Genomic DNA, 21,798 nt, shown 5'->3' on the forward strand with positions numbered 1-21,798 from the left:
AAGTGGAAGGAACAGTTGCATGTTTTTCACTTGAAATCAAAGAAATGATTAAGCTTAGTGAGAAGGGCATGTTGAAGCCAGGCGAAAAGCTAGGTCTCTTGCACCAACAGTTAGCCAAGTTGTGAATGTAAAGGAAAAGTTCTTGAAGGAAATTCAAAGTGCTACTTCAGTGAATATGTGAATGACAAGAAAGCAGAAGCCTTATTGCTGATATGAAGCAAACTTGAGCCATCTGAATGGAAGAACAAATCGCTACAACATTCACTTTAAACAAAACCTAATCCAGAGCAAGCCTCCAATTCTGTGAAGGCCGAGAGAGGTACAGGTAAGAAAGCTGCAGAAGGAAAGTTGGAAGCTAGCAGACATCGGTTCATAAGGTTTACAAGGTTTAAGGAAGGAGGCCATCTTTATAACATAAAGGTGAAGCAGCATTTGCTGATGTAGAAGCTGCATCAAGTTATTCAGAAGATCTAGCTAAGACCATTGATGAATGAGAGTTTCAATGTAGACAGAACAGCCTTCTATTGGGAGAAGATGCCGTCTAGAACTTACATAGCTACAGAGAAGTCAATGCCTGGCTTCAAAGCTTCAACAGACAGGTTGACTCTTGTTAGGGGCTAATGCAGCTGGTGACTTGAAGTTGAAGCCATTGCTCATTTACCATTCTAGAAATCCTAGGGCCCTTCAGAATTATGCTAGATCTACTCTACTTGTGCTCTATAAATGTAACTACCAAGCCTGGATGACAGTACGTCTATTAGCAGCATGGTTTACTGAATATTTTAAGCCAACTTGAGGCCTACTGCTTAGAAGAATATTTCAAAGTATCCCTGCTTTTCAGCAATGCACCTAGTCACCCAAGAGAGCTGATGGAAATCTACAAGGAGATGGATGTTGTTTTCATGCCTGTTAACACAGCATCCATTCTGCAGCCAGTGGATCAAGGAGTCATTTTGACTTTAAGTCTTATTATTTAAGAAATATATTTCATAAGTCTGTAGCTGCTATAGATAGTAATTTCTCCAATGGATGTGGGCGAAGTCAATTGAAAGCCTTCTGAAAAGAATTCACCATTCTAGATGCCATTAAGAATATTTGTAATTCATGGGAGGATGTCAAAATACTAACACGAATAGGAGTTTGGAAGAAGTTGATTCCAACCCTCATGGATGACTTTAGGGGTGAGTTCAAGACTGCAGTGGAGAAAGCAGCTACAGATTTGATAGAAATAGCAAGAGAACTAGAATTAGAAATGGAGCCTGATGATACGACTGAATTACTACAATTTCATGATGAAACATTAGTGGATGAGGAATAGCTTCTTATGAATGAACAAAGAAAGTGGTTTCTTGAGATGGGATTTACTCCTGGTGAAGATGCTGTGAACATTGTTCAGATGACAACAAAGGATTTAGAATATTCCGTAAACTTAGTTGATAAAGTAGTGGTGGGGTTTGAGAAGACTGACTGCAGATGTGAAAGAAGCTCTACTGTGGGTAAAATGCTGTCAAACAACATTGTATGCTACAGAGAAATCTTTTGTCTTAAGAGACCGTTGATGTGACAAACTTCATTTGTGTCTTATTTTTTAAATTGCCACAGCCACCCCAGGCTTCAGCAGCTACTACCCTGAACAGTCAGCAGCCATCGGTATCGAGGCAAGTCCCTTCATCAGCACAGAGATTACAACTTACTGAAGCCTCAGATGATTGTCAGTATTTTTTTTTAGCAACAAAGTATTTTTTAAATCAAGATGTGTACATTGACATTGTTTTCTTTTTAGATATAATGCTCTTCCACAGTTAATAGACTGCAGTATAGTGTCAACAACTTTTATATTCACTGTGAATCACTGGAGTGATTCACTTTGTTGTGATGTTTGCTTTATTGTGATATTCGCTTTATTGTTGTGCTCTGGAATTGAACCCACACAGTCTCCAGAGTATGCCTGTATATATGGAATCTTAACAGGAAGTATTCTGAATACTTTCCAAGTGCTAGCTTACTTATTCCTCAGGTTGTTATAACCTGATGAGTTTGTTTTATGGTTATCTCTATTTTCCAAAGACACAGGGACGTTAAGTACCTTGTCCAAGGTCACCCACTAGTAAGTGATAGAATCTAGACTTAAGTTCATTTGGTGTGGCACTGGAGCCTGCATTGTTTAAATCACCGTAGGAGTCTTTCTGCTTCAATAAAGTGGACCTTTTTTTTGGGGGGGTGGCGGGGGGGTGACCTGTGGCTTTCCTTGCTTCTTTCCTGATTTCTATATGTCTTGAAACCACTATGTTTCGTTCATCTCTTCATTCAACAAATATTTATTGAGTATCCATTATGTGGTGCTGAGGGCTAGCAGTATCCAGGTGGACCCTGATGTGTTACAGCCTCTGTGCCCAACACTCACTGACTGTTGTAGCTTAATGTCTAGGAGGGAAGACAGGCATGACAAAGGGAAACTCACTGGGGAGGGGGCAGGGACAGGGGAGCCAGGGTGCAAAGAACTCTCTGAAACTAGGACCTGAGAGGTGTAAAAGATTTAGCCAGGTTGGGAAGGGGGTGTGAGGAGAAGAGGGTGGTATTCCAGTTAGAGGGAGTAGCTAAGTGCAAAGACCAGTGATCAGAGGATGTGAAAAGAGTTCAGAGAACTGAAAGAGGTTTACTGTGGCTGAAGCACTCAGTGTTCTGAATTAGGAGTGGGGATGGTGAAGGGTGTAAATAGTATTAAAGTGTTCTAAGATCAGGCAGTAGGGTTAAATAACGGATTAACTTTGCACTTTGATCAGTTGGATATATTTATTGTAAATTTCTAGGATAATAAAAGCCTTAAAGCAGAGTGTATAGCATCTAAACTTGTGTGTGTGTGGAGGGAGAGAGGGAAAAATAAAAACAAGACTCAATCAAAAGGAGGCAAGAAAGGAGAGAAAGACAAAATAGAGGAGGTGAATAGCACAAATAAGATGGTAGATGTAAACCCTAATGTATTTGTAATTATATTAGATGTGTATGTTCTAAAATGTACCAATTAAAAGATAAAGATTGTCAGACTGATAAAACCCAACCAACCAATCAACTAACCCAACCAGCCATCCAACCAACTAATCCAACTAGGTGCCCCTTTCACCTGACAGAGAGGGAATACCTCCAGGAAATGAGAAATGACAAGAGGTGGCCATAAGATAAGCTACCTCCATCTCCTTCCCTGTCTGTCTACCCTGGAAGCCACCACATTCTCAGGAAAGCCACCGGGTTTCCCACTATGAGTGCAACGGAGGTGGTCCTGGGAGGTTAGCAGTGTCTGGGTTACTCAGGTCTGGCTTTCCCAGCAGCTTGTGAGGAACTTTTTGGCAGAGGTGCAGTGTCACTCACATCCCTCGTGCCTTCTTCCATAGTGTTCGGCAGGCGGTAGCCCTTTAAGTAGCATTTATCATGTGTGTACATTTGATTTCCATATGAGATTGTAAACTCTTTGCAGGACAGAGAACCTGTTATACCTTTGAGTTTTCCTCATATCTACTACAACATAGATCAGTGTATAGTGAGTGATTCTTACTTAATTCTGTCAAGATGAAAGCTGATTTCTGTAGAGGGATACTGTTCTACGTTTCAGCGATTTGGAGGTTTGTTTCCACATCTTTCTTTTAGTTGTAGCAAGAATTTCTATTAAACTCCATTCATTGGGTCAGAGACTCTTGTGGTGTTAGTGAATAATTTGTCCCTTGCGTAGCACCCTGTCTACACTTGTGAGTTCATTGGCCAGTCAGTGGCTTCAGCTCCAAGCTCTAACAAGAAGAATATATTCTTTTTTAATTTTAAAGAGCATGATTTATTTAGCATAAAAATAAATGCTTCACTCATATAGAAGCTGTAATGAGATATTAGTAGTAAAATAATAAAAATATTTTCCTTGGAAGAACTGCTGGGCAGACCATATCAAAACAGCAGTTTCTGTTTTTGGAATGAAAGATGCTATTGATTCTATTAATCCAAATGCCAACAGTTCTCTGGTTGAGTAAGAAAGTGCTGCCTAAGAGAAAACTCACTTGGCGTCCTGTAAGAGCTGCTTATTATGAATAGAAAGAAATTACATAATCCAAAGTAAAAGCAAGTCATTCTGCTTTTAATTACAGTGTATAAACTTTAAAACATGGGCCCAGGGTCTAGTTGGATATACTTCTTTGCAGTAGATATTTTGGAAGCACACAGTGAAAAATACAACAAAGATGGCTATGTGCTGGCCGCCCCCCAGTGTGCTGGTGGTTTCACGTTTAGTGACTGCATTCAGTTATTGTGAAATCACAGGATTTTAAAGCAGGCAAAAGACCTCAGAAATCTCTCCTTACCCATTTGTCCCCCACATGAGAAAATAAGCCCCCAGTGGTGAAGGGATTTTACTGAGGTCGTATAGCGAACTCTGGAAGGAACGCAGGCATTTGGACTCCTGTCTGGCTTTCTTTGAGACTGAGCTTCTTTGCTGCTGCCTGGAAGCTCTTCTGTGGTTGTGGCCTCTTGCTGGCTTTAGTGTAGTGATAAGGGGATAGCCATGAGGGTAGAGGGTAGGTGGAGGAAGGGAGAGAGGTTGAAAGAGAGAATGAGTCATTGTCATTGAGAGGGATTGGGAAAGAAGATGATAAAGAAAGAAGTATGTCTGCTTTGCTGCTTCTCAGAAGTGGTACCAATAAAGCAGTGCTCTGGGGCAGCGTCTGGTGCATAAGTGAGCTGCGGAGCCTGGCAGTGGTTGGGGTGTGGGAACATTCTATACCTGCCACTGGCTCCTCCTCATTCCTGTGCTGTAAACCCCATTGTGAGGTTACTGTGTCTGTTCTTGTTGCCTCTAATCCAGTCCAACCATACACGTAGCTGTCTCAGGTTATGGCGAGATGTTAAGGAGAGAAGGGGCAAATTGAAATGTGCATATTTTAAACTTTGTTCATTTTCAGATTTTTTGAATCTTAGCACAAGGACTTTCTGAGCATAACCTCACATTTCTCTTTCTATTTGCAAATCTGAACAAAATCCTATGACCTTTGTTGCTTACTCAGAGCTGGACATTGTAAGAGAAGTCATAATGCAAACTGATTTTCTGAAAGTATTTTGAATGTTTTAGTTATTCTTTCCCAGTTCACTCAGAGTCCGTTATGGATTTGCTGCTGTCAGAAAAAGTGTTGAAACCCAGCGTGTGGATGTGCAGTGTTGCTTTTAGCCTTGCAGGCAGTGCCCTCTGGACTTCAGCAAACTTCAGCTCTGACCCGAGTTACCTGCTTTGGCTCCTATTGCATTTACCTGGGGCCAGATTCTGGCTTTGAAATCTCTCCCTGAAGTCAGGTGGGAGCCTGGCCCAATGGAGAATGGCAGTCTTAGGCACCGATGATCAATTGCTGTTTTCCTTGCTAGCATCATGATATCGAACGTACGAGTTCTCAGTAAATCATGTATTGTTTACTTGTTTTTGCTCAAAAGTCCATCTCTGGTTACATCATTGGAAGCCTCTCAGTTTAACCTCTTCCTTTGTAGCTTCTATGGTTGGAAATAAATTGCGACAGTTAAAATCTTACTGCATGAGTAATATGTGTTGATTTTAGGAAAATCAGAAAATAGGGATAAGTAAAAAGAAAAAAATATGAATAATTTATAATCCATCTGCCAGAGAGACCACTGGTAACATTTTGGTGGTGCATGTGTAAATTTTTAATGTACACTTATTTACATAACATTAAATATATTTTAATAAAAATGACTTTGGGCTGTATATATGATTTTGTACCAACATTTCTCATATGACACGTTCTATACATCTCTCATATCAGTAAATACAATTTTGTATTTTCAAAAGACAAATCTCTCTATCTTTTTAAATACAGGTACGTATAAAGTAAAAAGGCCTATTATCTCTCAATCCATGTGACATGTTAAAGTGATTAGTAATAAAGCAAGTAACATTATTTGGTTGCTGACTATATGCCGGGGACTGTTTTATTTATAAGATCCTTTAACTCCCACAAAAGTCATCAGAAGTAGTTGCTATTATTAATCCTGTTTTACAGATGAGGATACTGAGGCTAAGTGTTTAAGACAATTCCCAAAGCCATACAGCTAGTAGGAAATGAGCTCAGATAGTCTGGCTCAAGAACCCTTTTTCTTTTCTTTTTTTTTTTTTTTTTTTTTTTGAGACGGGGTGTTGTTCTGTTGCCCAGGCTAGAGTACAGTATAGTCTAGGCTCACTGCAACCTCTGCCTTCCGAGTTCAAGCGAGTCTCCTGCCTCAGCCTCCTGACTACCTGGGATTACAGGTGTGTACCACCACACCCAGCTAATTTTTGTATTTTTAGTAGAAATGGGGTCTCACCGTGTTGGCCAGCCTGGTCTCGAACTCCTGACCTCAAGTGATCTACCCACCTTTTCTTAACCACACACATACGGTTAGACTTTAAAAACAAAGTCAAACAATAGTCGATCTCTATTTTTTAAGAAATCTTTCTCGGCCGGGCACGGTGGCTCAAGCCTGTAATCCCAGCACTTTGGGAGGCCGAGACGGGCGGATCACGAGGTCAGGAGATCGAGACCATCCTGGCTAACACGGTGAAACCCCGTCTCTACTAAAAAATACAAAAAACTAGCCGGGCGAGGTGGCGGGCGCCTGTAGTCCCAGCTACTCGGGAGGCTGAGGCAGGAGAATGGCGTAAACCCGGGAGGCGGAGCTTGCAGTGAGCTGAGATCCGGCCACTGCACTCCAGCTCGGGTGACAGAGCGAGACTCCGTCTCAAAAAAAAAAAAAAGAAATCTTTCTCTATCAGCATGTATTGAACTACTTCATTCTCCATAACAGCCACATAGACGTCCTTCATATACTTTGGTTTAACTGTCCCCTTCACTACTGATGGACAATTTGATTGTTTTCAGGTATTTGCAATTACAAGCAATGCGGCAATATTCTTATACTAATGGTACTGTTTATTGAGTGATAAAATCAGCTACTCTGTGTAAATGCATAGAACAGTGCCTGCTGCATAGTACGATCAGTGATTTCTATTATTATTAGTAATACTATGTGCCATGCGCTATGGTTGAATTTAATTGTCAAAATATCCCTATGAGGTAGATACTGTTATTATCCCTGTTTTACGTTTGAAGACGTTAAGACATAACGAGGTTAAACAGTTCTTGTGTCATGTAGTAAGTGAAATCTGTGATTTGAACCCTTTTGGAGCTCGTGGTCTTGATTACTCCTATTTACATATGCCCAGCTTCAAGGGGATCAGAGATGGAGGAGGCCCTGGTATTGGTAAACATTAGTAATGTCCACATATTCTCCTACCACAACGGTGTGAAATTGCCTGTGTCTCTATACCTTTATAGTCCTGTGTATCACAGATGCTACAGTTTTTAATTGGTGAAAAATAATATTTCAATGTAATTTGTAATTTATGGGCATTTGTAGTTCTTTTTTTGTAAACTGTCTTTGTTCATGGTTTTATTGGATAGTTTTATTTTTAACGATTTTTATGAGCTCTCTGTAAAATAAAGAAATTAGATTTTGAATTCTCATATGCATTGCTATGTCTATAACCATTTTAATGACTATAGTTTACATTTTATGGCGATATTATAGTTTATGTGCATGGTGGGAATTTTGTTCCTTCCAGTTTTTCGTTCTGTTGCTGTCAAGAACATCCACTTATTATTTTCTTAGGAAATTTCTTAGAAGTGTAAATGGTGGATGGAAGGGAATATACATTTTTAAGGCATTGACTCATATTTTCTGTCTCTCTAGAAGAATGATAAAAGTACGTTGACCATCAGGGTATGACAGGGTGCCTGTTTCTCAATAACCAATGATATTGCATAATATTATTTTAAAAAGTCTTGGCCAATGTATATTTTTTTGATTATGAGTTAAGATTGAGACATTTTCCATATGTTTATTTGCAGTTAGTATTTCTTCCTTTGTGAATTGCCTGTTCATGCCTGAAGAAGGATTTTGACTATATGTGCAATTTTTAAAATTTTATCCAATCAGTTATCTAACAGTGGAATGAATCTTCCCAACACTGATTGTGTTAGAGCAAAAGATACTGGAACTGTCTGAGGAAAGGCATGAATGTTTATTAATTTACTATCATAAGGCAACCTTTATACTTGTTATCTCTTTTACTCTTTCTATTTTAATGTTATAGATAAAGAATAAGGGACTTGGGTAAGCCAAGTGACTTATCTATAGTTCCATAGTTGTAAATGGCAGAAATTGGCTAAAAACCCTCTTCTGCCTGACTTTTAGCATATTCCTTCCATGCTGCCAAGTATAGCCTTCTACTCCTGAGCCATACATAATCACATTAGTAGTAAGTTAGCTGGTTGAAGCCTATGGTACATATTGGCAAAAAAAAAAAAAAAAAAAAAAGAAAAAAGAAAATTTCAGAAAATGTTTATCTAGAAATATTCTGTGCATTTCAGAAACTTGATGTTCTTTTATTTTGATTTTTCTGCAACTATTTTATTAAGTACCCTGATATATTAGGGATGTAGAAAACGGGGGGCTAGGCAGAGACCTTTTCCTCAATGGCTCTGAGCTTTTCCTCTTCCCCACCCTTCCAACCCTTGTCCCTTTTGAAAAGCTTTTGCTTCCCGCCTGCCACCCAGCAGGCCTCAGCACTGCAGGGCGTGAAACCTCTGCCCGCCTCTTGTCCTCTCCTCACTGTTACGTTTCTCTTCATATTCTGGTACTTAGAATGTTGCTTTTTCTATTTCTCCAGTGCCATGGCAACAGTACATGGTAACTGCTTCCCTTCTGGTCAAGGAAAAAGATTTTGTATTTTTCTTTCCCTTTGACCTGTTTGTAATTAGCACTGCAGTCCACGCTTTCCTCCAGTGAAAAGCAAGGAAGTACCAGGCTGTAGTCAAGACTGCAGGACCTGCTGGATGTATAGCTAGGGGGTCTTCTGTGCTCCTTCACAGCAGTTTAAACCCAGGCCCACCCTGATCATTGATTCTGAAAGAGCACTCAACCCTCCATCCCTGTTCCTCTGCCCCTTCACTCTCTGTTATTTTATTTTTATTTTTTTTGACTTGATGTGTTATATTGGAGGTTGGTTCCTTCAGTCTCCCTCCACTAGAATGTAGGGCCCAGGGGAGTGGGGTTTCCTTATGCACGTTGCTGTGTGTGTTCCCTGGGACTAGCGTGTAGCGGGGCTCCATAAGTTCTTGCCGAATGGCCACAGGACTTGGTAGTGGAAAGCCTGATTTCATTTCGTAGGATTTGCTCTCCTTGCATCTTTTTCTCTCTTAAAGGCAGTGTTTGGATTCTATGTGGCCCTCCCTGGGAAATGTGGTCAGCTTCAGAGGATTTTGAAATCTGTCAGATCCCAGGGCCTGAGCCAAGTCAGAGGCTAGTTGGAGTGGATTGTAATTGACATAAAAGTTTTGCATTTGAAATAACTCAGAGGTTGGTTTGAATCCTGTTCCCCACATGTTTTTAGTCGCAGTCTGAGTTTGAGGAAGGCTTTTTGAGCCTTTTTCTTTATCTGTAACATGGGCATAATAATGCCTACCTTGGCTTGAAGTGAAGATTAGCTCTGACAATCTATGGAAACAACTGGTACATAGAAAAATAAACAATGGTGGTAATATGGTTGTTAGTATTTTAGTTTTCTTCTGTGTGATTTTCTGTTGGTAAATGGAGTTGTTTCCTCGTTTGTGTTGTAGGCTACTCAATGGTGAAAAGCTAGATCGAGTGGCTTTGGAGTTTGATGGTCTGGGATCCTGTCCTTCTGCCACCTAACAGCAATGTGACACTATGCAAGAGCAAGCCTCTGTTTGTAAAGAACAATAAATGGTCATAATAGTAGTATCTACCTCAGGACAGAAAGATTTGATCAGCACAGAGTTTGGTTCATAGTAAGTCCTTAGTAACTTATATTCTATAGTTTAATAATACCAGCAGAATGAAAGAAGCTTAAACTTCATCTAGTCCAACTCTAGCACTCCCACTTCATGTTTAATTCTGCCATCTAGAGCAATAAAGATCAAATGGGTGTCCTTTTCAGATGCCGCCTTTCATACATTTAGGATTGAGTCCTGTTATGAACTGACTTGTGTCTCCCTAAAATTTACGTGTTCAAGTCCTAACCCATAGTGTGCTGACTATATTTGGTGGTAGGGCCTTCGAGGAGGTAGTTAAGGTTAAATGGGGTCATAAGGGTGGGCCCTAATCCAGTAGGACTGGTGTTCTTCCAAGAACAGGAAGAGACACCAGAGTGTATACACACAGGAAAGACCGTCAGAGGACAAGAGCAAGAAGGTCCAAGCCAGTAAGAGGGCCGCCGCCAGAAACCAACCCAGATGGCACCATGCTCTTGGACTTCCAGCCTTTAGAGCTTTGGGGAAAATGTCTGTTGCTTATTCCACTCAGTCTACTGTCTTGTTATGGCAGCCTTATCAGACAAATCTAGATCCTTTTCTTTTCTTATGTCATCATCCCCATCTTGAGGGGGTTTTCAGATGCCTCTGCATCATGGTCCCCCTTGTCTCAATACTTTAACATGTCAGTGTTCTTTTTAAAATGGGAAACCCAGAGATGAATTCAGAGCTGCCAGGCGGTCTGAGCAGTTTGGGTGTTGGACACTGCCCTTACAGTGGAATCACAGATTGTGTGAGGTAGTCCATTTAATAAACCCCCAGGACTCAGGTCCACTTTATCCTATATTGAGTCTATGATTTTTGTCTAAATTCAAAGTTTTATCTTGTTAATTTCAGCTTTTATTTGTTTCAGACTCTAGAAAATCATGTTTTTGGAAATCTAGTTGGACAGGACCTTAGAAGGGTGGCCCAGCCAGCCTACCCACTTGCCCAGTGATGCTTTCCATGCTGTGTGTCTTCGTTCGAGCTGCTGTAGCAAATTATCATACACACGGTGGCTTAAACAACAAACGCTTATGTCTCACAGTCCTGGAGGCTGGAAGTTGGAGATTAGGATCCTTGGTGAGTGTCCTCTTTCTGGTTTACATGTGTCCTTACATGGTGTAAACAGAGCTACCTAGTTTTCTGGCCTATTCTTATGAAGGCACTGATCCCATTCATGAGGGCTCCACCCTTATGACCTAATTACCTTACAGAGACCCTACCTCCAGATACCATCATACTGGGATTAGGATTTTCATGTATGAATTTGGGGGGAACACGTTCAGCCCATTGCTCTCTTCCTAGCAGTGGCTGCCTCCATTGGTAGAGGTACTGTTTTGTTGTGAAACTTGTTCCGGGGTTGGATTCTTTCAAATGTTTGAATGAATTAGCTGAGTTATGTTCAGAGGAATGTTGAGTCAAAATCTTGACCCTGTGATAACTGCTGCTCTTTGATCACATCTGTATGTTTGTTATTCCTGCACCTGGCAGTCTCTTATAGACTCCCTGCTCCCCTCCTGTTATCTGCTCTGAACATTATAACAGCGTTGTGTTTAGTATCGTTGCGGAAAATCAATTCCATTTTCTTTTCACAAGCCAAAATTAGACAAATGGATCTAGAATTACATAAATAAAGTAGGAGCCTAATTGACAGAGAGACATTCTATTTGGTTTGTTTTAATAAATAGCTTTCATCAGATCATACTCTGTGAAAACAGATTGAGGAAATAGGCTATTCATTCCTTATTATTTGAATTAGTAAGATTAATACCTTTCTTTTCTGTTTAGGATGATAGGCATTAAATTTTCATCTGAACTCTTTATAGTATTTTATTTATTTTTATTTTTTTGTGACAGAGTCTTACTCTGTCGCCTAGGCTGGCATGCGGTGGTGTGATCTCGGCTCACTGCAACCTCCACCTGCTGGGCTCAAGCGATTCTCCTACGTCAGCCTCCTGAGTAGCTGGAATTACAGGCACCCACCACCATGCCCAGCTATTTTTTATATTTTTAGTAGAGACGGAGTTCCACTGTGTTGGCCAGGCTGGTCTCGAACTCCTGACCTTAAGTGATCCACCTGCCTTGGCCTGCCAAAATGTTGAGATTACAGGTGTGAGCCACTGCGCCTGGTCTCGTTATAGAATTTTAGAACTGGAAGGGACTCTCCGAATCCTGTCTTCCACATCCCTCCGTGGCAGAATTACCTTTTTCTGTGCCAGGTCCCCTTCCTCTTTGAGGGACTCAAAGGCAGATGTGAGGCTTGGGACTCAACCTCCTTGTGCTGAAGCCAGGGGGCTTCAGCCTCCCTCCCCCTCCTCTGGCCATCAGATTGGGCATGTGATCTGAGCACAGTCAACCCCACCCATTCTGGTATTTTCTCAGGAGAGTGCTTCTGTTTGTGAAGACTCTTGGAGCCAGCTAGGCCAGTTGATGGGGCATTGTCCTGATGACAGTGTTCAGGGTCCAGAGCCCAGGTCCACGGGAGGGGATTGTCCACTGAGGGGAGGCCGTGGTGGCCACAGTGGCTCGGGCAGCCTGTGGTATGGCAGGACCTTGGCTGAGCTTTGCCCTACTTGCTCCCGCTTGAGCCTGGGTGTCTGGCCCTCCCAGAGACAGGGAGCTTCACCAAACCTTACCAGTAAGCACACACCTTTTCTACCTAAACTAACTTGAGTCCGTTTTGTTTTTAACTTGTCATCTACATAGGAAGGTCCTTGTTTGACTGTTTTCAACTCGTGGCCTAGGACTCTGGGGTTTATTCATTCCTGCCTAAGCACATGTGAGGTCTGCATGGTCTCATTAAGGAATGCACTCCCTGGCGTGGATAATTGCTATTTATGTGGCAGTTAGGAATTTTTTTGTCTTTTTTTTTTTTTTTTTGAGACAGAGTCTCGCTCTGTTGCCTAGGCTGGAGTGCAGTGGCGTGATCTCGGCTCACTGTAATGTCCGCCTCCTGGGTTCAAGTGATTCTCCTGTCTCAGCCTCCCGAGTAGTTGGGACTACAGGTGCACACCACCATACCCAGATAATTTTTGTATTTTTGGTAGAGACAAGGTTTCACTATGTTGGTCAGGCTGGTCTCAAGCTCCTGATCTCATATGTTCCTCCCACCTCGGCCTCCCAAAGTGCTGGGATTATAGGCATGAGCCACCGCATCCAGGCCTCTTATCTTTAACTGATTGATTTTCAATGGACTATTCTAGGAAAGATTAAATGTTTTCGATTTTTCAAAACAGGTGCTGTTAAGAGAAGGACGATGGATGGGGAGCATGCCAGGATGTTGGCATTTAGGACATGGGAAGTTGTATAAAGGTGAAACTATGTCTGATTGTCTGGTAGAAAAATTACAGTCTAATTAGAAATCCTGAAGTTTTTCCAGACCTTTAGGGTATTCATCAAATTGCAAATAAAAGAAAATAAGGAATGTTGGTTTGCCAGGGATTAGATACATTGGGGGAAATGAGGTCCTTTCTTGTTTTTCCTTTTACCTAGCATTTATTTCTTTCTTCAAAATACTAGCTAGTGTTTATTAATTTTACTGTGCAAGAAGGAATATACATAAACTTTAAAGATTCTTAAAGCTATAGGTATTTTGGGCACTGTTTTAAAAAATCCCTTCTGGGGAGATTTTTTAAAAAATATTTTTATGGAGACCATGTATATATTGTGTCTACAGACCCATAATGATGGAATCATCATTTGCCCCTGAATATTTGCTCCTCGTGGCTAGAATTTTTGGGCTTTGAACGATCCTTGGGTTTACTTTAACTTACAGGTATGGTTACAGGAATTCAGGTCTGTGGAGTATGATAGCCAGGACTAATAGTTATGAGAGATCCCATGTAATAATTTGAATACTGAATTTACCTAAAGATGAACATTCAAAAGATCAAGGGCATTTCATTAATGTGGTCTTAAATTATTTTGCTAAACAAATAAGGTATAGTAACTTCTCTTAGAAATGGCCACTAATAAAAAGCTGTTGGTGTAACGTAATTTTTTTAACAAGAACTAAAACATGCATACATTGTCTATCATTACAGAGTTCCCTGTTACCCAGAAATTTTCTGGTTATTACCACAAATTTATAGTGTACTGTGGATTTCTATGCAATTGAACGTTAAGTTAATATTATAGTCATTTTATTGCTGGCTGCTGTTGCATCGAAATTTAGATGTCTTATTTTCAGGATTGAATTAAGACAATGTGCTTTGTAGGACACTTTAACAGTCAATGAATATTTGTGGGAGAGGGGTTTTTAAGAGAATGTACGGTTATGATGTGACTGCTTTGCACTTTACTGCTGTTATTAAAGTAGATTCCAGTAAGGTAAGCCATTCTGGAAGGCATTGCTGAATATTACTTCCTTCCCCTCAAGAAATGTTTATTAAGTTAATATATTTTATGCTGTAATTTAAAGATTTAAAAGAATATTTTCCTTTTAATAGTAGACACTTTGGAAGGCTATATACTTATTTCTGTGATGTTGCAGTAACTCAACACATGCTCTGAATCTTTTTTCTTTGGAATTGTCTTCATATCCCCCGCTGCATTTTAAAAACATAACCCCAATGGTGTTGGGCCTTTAAATTTTTGTGGGTGGATTTTTTTTTTTTTTTTTTTGGAGACAGAATCTTGCTCTGTTGCCCAGGAGTGCAGTGGCGTGATCTTGGCTCACGGCAACCTCCACCTCCCGGGTTCAAGCGATTCTCCTGCCTCAGCCTCCTGAGTAGCTGGGGTTACAGGCGCGCTACCACACCCAGCTAATTTTTTGTATTTTTAGTAGAGATGGGGTTTTACCTTGTTGTCAGTGTTGTGGGAAGTCAGGGACCCCGAACGGAGGGACCGGCTGAAGCCGCGGCAGAAGAACATAAATTGTGAAGATTTCATGGACATTTATTAGTTCCCCAAATTAATACTTTTATAGTTTCTTACGCCTGTCTTTACTGCAGTCTCTGAACATAAATTGTGAAGATTTCATGGACACTTATCACTTCCCCAATCAATACCCTTGTGATTTCCTATGCCTGTCTTTAATCTCTTAATCCCATGTTCTTCATAAGCTGAGGAGGATATATGTTACCTCAGGACCCTGTGATGATTGTGTTAACTGCACAAATTGTTTGTAGACCATATGTGTTTGAATAATATGAAATCTGGCCACCTTGAAAAAAGAAGAGGATAACAGCAATTTTCAGGGAACAAGGGAGATAGCCTTGAGCAGCCTTGGACTCTGACTGCCGGTGAGCCGGATGGAACAGAGCCATATTTCTCTTCTTTCAAAAGCAAATGAGAGAAATATCCCTGAATTCTTTTTCTCAGCAAGGAACATCCCTGAGAAAGAGAATGCACCCTGAGGGTAGGTCTATGAATGGCCCCCTTGGAGGCGGCCATCTTTTATGGTCGAAGCCTAAGAGATGAAATAAGCCCCTGTCTCCTGTAGTGCTCCCAGGCTTGTTAGGACGAGGAATTTCCCGCCTAATAAATTTTGGTCAGACAGGTTGTCTGCTCTCAAACCCTATTTCCTGATAAGATGTTATCAATGACAATGCATTCCTGAAACTTCATTAGCAATTTTAATTTCGCCCCATCCTGTGGTCCTGTGATCTCGCCCTGCCTCCACTTGCTTTGTGGTATTTTATTACCTTGTGAAGCATGTGATCTCTGTGGCCCACACCCTATTCGTGTACTCCTCCCCTTTTGAAAATCGCTAATAAAAACTTGCTGGTTTTACGGCTCGGGGGAGCATCACAGAACCTGCTGACATGTGATGTCTCCCCCGGACACCCACCTTTAAAATTTCTCTCGTACTCTTTCCCTTTATTTCTTAAACCAGCCGAGATGCTTAGGGAAATAGAAAATAACCCACATTAAATATCGGGGGTGGGGTTTTCCCTGATAGGTCAGACTGGTCTCAAACTCCTGACTTTGTGATCCACCTGCCTCGGTCTCCCAAAGTGCTGAGATTGCAGGTGTGAGCCACTGTGCCCAGCCCAGGCCACAACATTTTAAAGTGTGCTCTGCAAGCTAGGTGACAGCAAGCTGGGAAATAGTTTTTCTTTAGTCATGAGATGTCTATAAAGAAGCTTGCATCATGTGATGTGAAAACTGGTTTCGAAGGTTCTTTCAGAATAGGAATTCCAAATGATTTGCTCAGGATTCCTGGAAATAACGTGTGTGGTTTTCTAAGGTGACCATTTGAACGAGGACAATTGATTTAGATATACACATTCTGCTTTTCAAATAAAGTTTAAAGTCCTCTTGTAAAGTTTATGGTCTCCTTGTAAACTTTGCCTCAGTGTCAGAGAATCCTGATGAGTCAGAATTGGACTTGCTGGGAGGTTTTCTGAGTTGGAGAATCTCAGTTACTGGGTAGAAACATAAGGTGTTCTTGATTGAGGCCAGTGGCTGCCCTGAAGTGGTGCACAGTTGTGTGTGCGTGTGCAGAATTTCCTTCTCTGGCAATTTCAGGAACTGTTGGAACCGAACTGTCGATTCCCTCCTGGGCAGGGGTCGCCGCGAAGGATCACCGACACGAGATTCACAGCAGAGAGTTATTTATTACTAGCGCGCTAGGGTCCCAAGCTCTAAGTTGGCCCTGGGACCCCGACTGCTTGTTACAGGCTGTTTATATAGGCAAACACAAGTTCAAATACAGCTTATGGCGCGAAATTCAAACAAAGCTTAAGGCGCAAAATGATTGGGTCTAGCTATGGCCTGAGCAAGGTGTCTTATGCTAATTGGTTAGAGCAGGACCTTATGAGGTTTTTTCCTGGAGTTGTTGATTCCGGGAACTTCGAGGCAGGGTGGGACCCCTGGAATTGGCAGGGTGGGACCCCATGAGGTTGTTTCCCGGAATTGGCAGGGTGGGACCCTATCAGGGTGGGTCCCTATCGAGGCAGGGTGGTCCCTATCCAGAGCCACCTGGTGTTAATTTTTTCTATATGAGGCCTAGTTTCTAAGTTTTATGAGGCCTAGTTTTAGAACTATAGAAATGTGGACATAAATTTCCATTTATAAATCTGGAGCCACCCTGAGGAGCTTGAAATGAATGTCTCCCGTGGTCAGAGTGCTCATTGAGTTCCTCAAAGCAGTTACTCAGTTTGGTTTCGGTGGTTTAGGTTTAGATCTTTTGCTAGGCTTTTGTGGAACTTGGATATTGGAAAAAATTCTCGCAGCTCCCAGGAATATGTGAATGGGCCCTCAATACCTAATTCTAATTCTGAGCATTTGGAAAAAGTCCTTGTTGGGAGAAGCCTGTATCTGCCATCAGCTGATTTTCCTGGTAACCCCTGGGTACCTCCTACACGTCTCCATTTCTGGTTTCCAACTTTATCATGTGACTCTTTTGGCAGCTAGTGGATATTTTGAGTAAATATAAAGGAATTCCTCCTACCAACATCTGAAGTCATTTGCCTTTCCTCCATTTTCTAATTTTCTGGTTGAAATAGTAAGGAGAACCCTGCCCTGATTGTCAAAGGTGCTAAGATGTTTTGTGGAGCAGCTCATAAAGGCCTTTAGCAGGGCAAATCTGGTATCTGCTGGGCTTTCTAAACATACTTAAGTGAGTCAATAGGTAGCTTTGATGTTGTCAGGGTTTAATATGCAAAAAGCATTTTACTACTAGTAATCTTAAGATTCTTTTATGGAAAATCCTGGCCGGGTGTGGTGGCTCATGCCTGTAATCCCAGCACTTTGGGAGCAGATCACCTGAGGTTGGGAGTTTGAGACCAGCCTGACCAACATGGAGAAACCCCGTCTCTACTAAAAACACAAAATTAGCTGAGCATGGTGGTGCATGCCTGTAATCTCAGCTATTTGGGAGGCTGAAGCTGGAGAATCACTTGAACCTGGGAGGTAGAGGTTGCCGTGAGCCGAGATCGTGCCATTGCACTCCAGCCTAGGCAACAAGAGTGAAACTCTGTCTCAAAAAAAAAAGAAAAAAGAAAATCCTAAGTGGGATTCCACACTGATAGGTCTTACAGCCCACGTGAAAAGAAAGCCAGGTAAAAGCTTTAATGGGAAGATGTGTTCCCGTCTGCCTGAAATGGTTTGGACCAGGCAAGCACATTGGAATTGTTTTTCCTCTTAAGTGGCTGTGTTCTGTTTTTGGACATGTTTTCCCTGAACTACACCTAATAGCAAAGTGCAGCTAACATCCTTCTTCTCCTACCTCAGCTCTGCTTGTGGGTGTGTCCTAAAGCAGCATGCTTTAGGGTATCGTTTATTTTAAGACTAATTTGAAAATGTCATGACAATTTTGCATTTCATTTAAAAAACATATTTGAATATCAAAATCAGATTTTAAATGACCATCTGTTCAAAGTGAGCCCCAAGATGATGTGCCCGTTGGTCCGGAAATGTTGTGCCCTCCTGGGGCACACTGGTTTGTAACCTTGGGGATCTGAGGAGTCCCGTTTGAGAAGTTGGAGGGCATAACCTTACAGTTGTAGGGCGTAACTGGCTGCAGGTCTAGGGAAGTATTTTTTAAAACGACTCTATTTGTGTGTGTGTGTGGTTTTTTTTTTTTTTTAGAGACAGAGTCTCTCTGTCTCTTGCCTAGGCTGGAGTGCAGTGGTGCAATCTCAGCTCACTGCAATGTCCACCTCCCAGGTTCAAGCAATTCTCCTACCTCAGCCTTGCGAGTAGCTGGGATTACAGGTGTGCACCACTACACCCAGCTTATTTTTGTATGTTTAGTAGAGATGGGGGTTTCACTATGTTGACCAGGCTGGTCTCGCACTCCTGACCTCAAATGATTCACCCGCCTTGGCCTCCCAAAGGGCTGCGATTACAGGCCTGAGCTACTGCACCTGGCCTTAAAAATGACTGTCTTTGACTGTCTAGTACAGGTGTGAAAACTCTGTGAGAAGCGGAATGGCAATCCACCTGGAATGTATGTGGTATACAGCTGCCTAATTAAGAAACCCATCTTAGTGAGCAGCATTTTCTTTAAAATAGCCTGGTGTAGTCAACTCTTTACTGAGATCCAAGTCGACTGTTTCCCTGAGTGCCAGCTGTAATCCTGGGAAAAGTTATACAGCACATTGGTGATTTTCTTTCTCCATCTTATATGGGAGATTAAAATATTTGTTGCCTACTCCCCTCATCAGGTGTTGTGAGGATTAATGAGATCATTTTAGTAATGTGCCTTAAACTTGCAGGAGGAAATGGGCATGAAAAACCCCAGGTGTTATATTACCAGGAGCTTAATTCAAGCCTGGCATTTACTCTGCTCTTACGTGTCCATTTATTTTGTTCATGTGTTGCTTTTCGCATTACAGCTCTGTATTAAGCTTCAGATCGAAAATATCCACGTGTCAAAATGAAGAGTGGGCCTGTTGGCTTCACATGTTTTCGCTTGCCATCCATCTCCAGAATCTTGCAAGCTTGACCTACAGCTTGTTGAATTGGACACTTTTTAGGTACACCAATGACTGGATTTTGCAGCTTCGAGTCTATCTGTGGGGACTCAGCGTTTTCAATAACTCTAGGCTGTAATTTTTGAGAGCATTGTTTAAACCTTGTGCTCTACTTGAGTAGTAAACGGTCATCTTGGCAACCGGGCATGTGTGCTTTCGCACTAGTGTGTGAGATGCTTGCTGTGACTGTCACCCCCGCTACGCCGATTAATGGGATGAGACAACAAGGCCTTACCAGCACAGCCTGTGAATGACTCAACAATGGGGACGCTGGTTCCTGAAGGGCACAACCTGCTCCCCATAGGTAGATCTCCCCTTGATTTCAGCTGGAGAAACTTCTGTTGGGCCTTGGCATGATGTGCTCATACATCTTTAGGTAGCCAAAACCTGACTTGTATAACTGAGTATGAAAGTCAGTTGCCAGAATCTTCAGAAGGACATTATTTCTGAGTGACCAGTGAATGAGGTTATTGTCATAGAAAACAGCAAAGTTTAAAATAATGTTGATATTCGGGATGGCAGAATTGGTGGGGGAGGAAATGAGATGGGAGAAATAGAATTTTAAACTGTAAAAAATCCAGTGAAGTATAATGCTTAATTGTTAGCGTATTCTAAGCAATGAGTTAGCCGCATTTAAAAATAGCTTTTTAATATGAATGAACCTTTTTATGAGCTGAGATTCAATGAAGAATAAGTTGGTATTGCAAATGATGTTTTAATAGTTTGTATTAAATATTTTAGGGCTGGGATTTAAACAAATAACATTTTAGAGCTGTAAAAGCAAAAAGTCTGACCTGAAAGCAACACAAATAATTGTAGTTTCTGAAATATAGCCCGGTGAACAAATCTATGTCACCTTGTTTATAATGTACTTTCTTTGAGTTTCAGAATAAGTAAAAGAGTGGCTTGGATGTACAATGGAGGCCACTGGCTTTGAGTGAGTTGAGAGCAGTGGTAGACACAGGAGTCTTTTGTGCCTCTCTGGGGAAAATTAGGCGGTTCAGAACCACTCAGGACATTCCAGCACCTTTGGAGATCACGGAAGCCCTCTCCATAAAGAAGTCAAGAGTAGCTGGTTGTTCGTGAGGTCACACTTTAAGGAGATAATCATTGCCTGTCTTGTGAATTGGTTCTGAAGCAATGCCATCTTTGAAGTCAAAAAATAAGTGCTCAAGGTTTTAAGGAGTAAAGCATTAGTTTTGTGCAAAAAGAGTCATTAAGGTTATTAGTTTTGTGTAACACGAGTTATGAATGGCCAGGCAAGGTAGCTCACACCTGTAATCCCAGCACTTTGGGAGGCCTAGGTGGGAGGATCACTCAAGCCCAGGAGTTTGAGACCGGTTTGGGCAACGTAGTGAGACCCCACCTCTACACAAAAAAGTTGAAACAATTAGCCAGTCATGGTGGCACATGTAGTCCCAGCTACTGGGATGGGTGAGGTGGGAGGATCACATGAGTCTGGGAACTCCAGGCTGCACTGAGCCATGATCACACCATTGTACTCTAGGCTTGGTTACAGAGCAACACTCTCAAAAACAAACAAACAAAAAACCGAATTATTAATTAGATTTAGAGAGTGATATTTCTTATAACTCTTACTTTAATTGAGGTATTTTGCCTGTAAATATAGGCAAGTACATGCAGAAACTATGCATGTGTGTGCTGTCTTCTTACTAAGATTTACATTATTTCTTCTCTTCATGAAGAAAGCCAGCCTACTGAGGCTAATTTACCTGAAACAAACACTGTCATTCACAGAGAGACAACAGATAAGCAAGATAAGCATAGAATACATAGGGTGAGTGACCCACCTGATCTCCTGGGGCAAGTATTATCCCTCTCACTCTTTTCAATGACATCTTTGCTTTGTATTTCGATAATGTGGTGTCTGCATTTTAACTATGAACAAGGTCTTAAAATATTGCTATTTCATTAAATTTGGAGTCCTATTAATAAACTGTTTATACCTGAAACATGGCAGTTGGCCATTCATTCTCTGCCCCCATTTCTTATTTTCTCCCAGTTAGTGTTATATAGCAGAAATTCTTGCACAAGACAAATGTAAGGAACTAGTCAGTGGTTCTAATTTTTAAACATTGTGATGGTCTCTGCTTACCCCTCTGAATCGTTTCAAGAAAAGAAAATTGGGGCCGGGCGCGGTGGCTCAAGCCTGTAATCGCAGCACTTTGGGAGGCCGAGACGGGCGGATCACGAGGTCAGGAGATCGAGACCATCCTGGCTAACACAGTGAAACCCCATCTCTACTAAAAAATATAAAAAACTAGCTGGGCGAGGTGGCGGGCGCCTGTAGTCCCAGGTACTCGGGAGGCTGAGGCAGGAGAATGGCGTGAACCCAGGAGGCGGAGCTTGCAGTGAGCTGAGATCTGGCCACTGCACTCCAGCCTAGGCAAGAGAGCCAGACTCCGCCTCAAAAAAAAAAAAAAAAAAAAAAGAAAATTGGATTTGTCTTATTGATGCTTTGCATT

The 21,798-nt window shown here is 41.6% G+C and overlaps 1 protein-coding gene and 1 non-coding gene across 8 annotated transcripts in view; one reads left to right on the plus strand and one right to left on the minus strand.

Annotated features, from left to right (window-relative positions):
* LOC105482130 (pleckstrin and Sec7 domain containing 3) overlaps nucleotides 1–21,798 on the plus strand; it is a 710,412-nt gene that overhangs the window by 255,274 nt on the left and 433,340 nt on the right. The gene's annotated exons all lie outside the window — the stretch shown is intronic.
* Nucleotides 3,641–3,794, minus strand: LOC112426716 (small nucleolar RNA SNORA62/SNORA6 family). Its single transcript, XR_003018123.2, has one exon. It is a non-coding gene; the product is annotated as a small nucleolar RNA SNORA62/SNORA6 family (small nucleolar RNA).

This window comes from Macaca nemestrina, chromosome 8 (assembly GCF_043159975.1).
Source record: "Macaca nemestrina isolate mMacNem1 chromosome 8, mMacNem.hap1, whole genome shotgun sequence".
Classification (NCBI taxonomy): domain Eukaryota; kingdom Metazoa; phylum Chordata; class Mammalia; order Primates; family Cercopithecidae; genus Macaca; species Macaca nemestrina.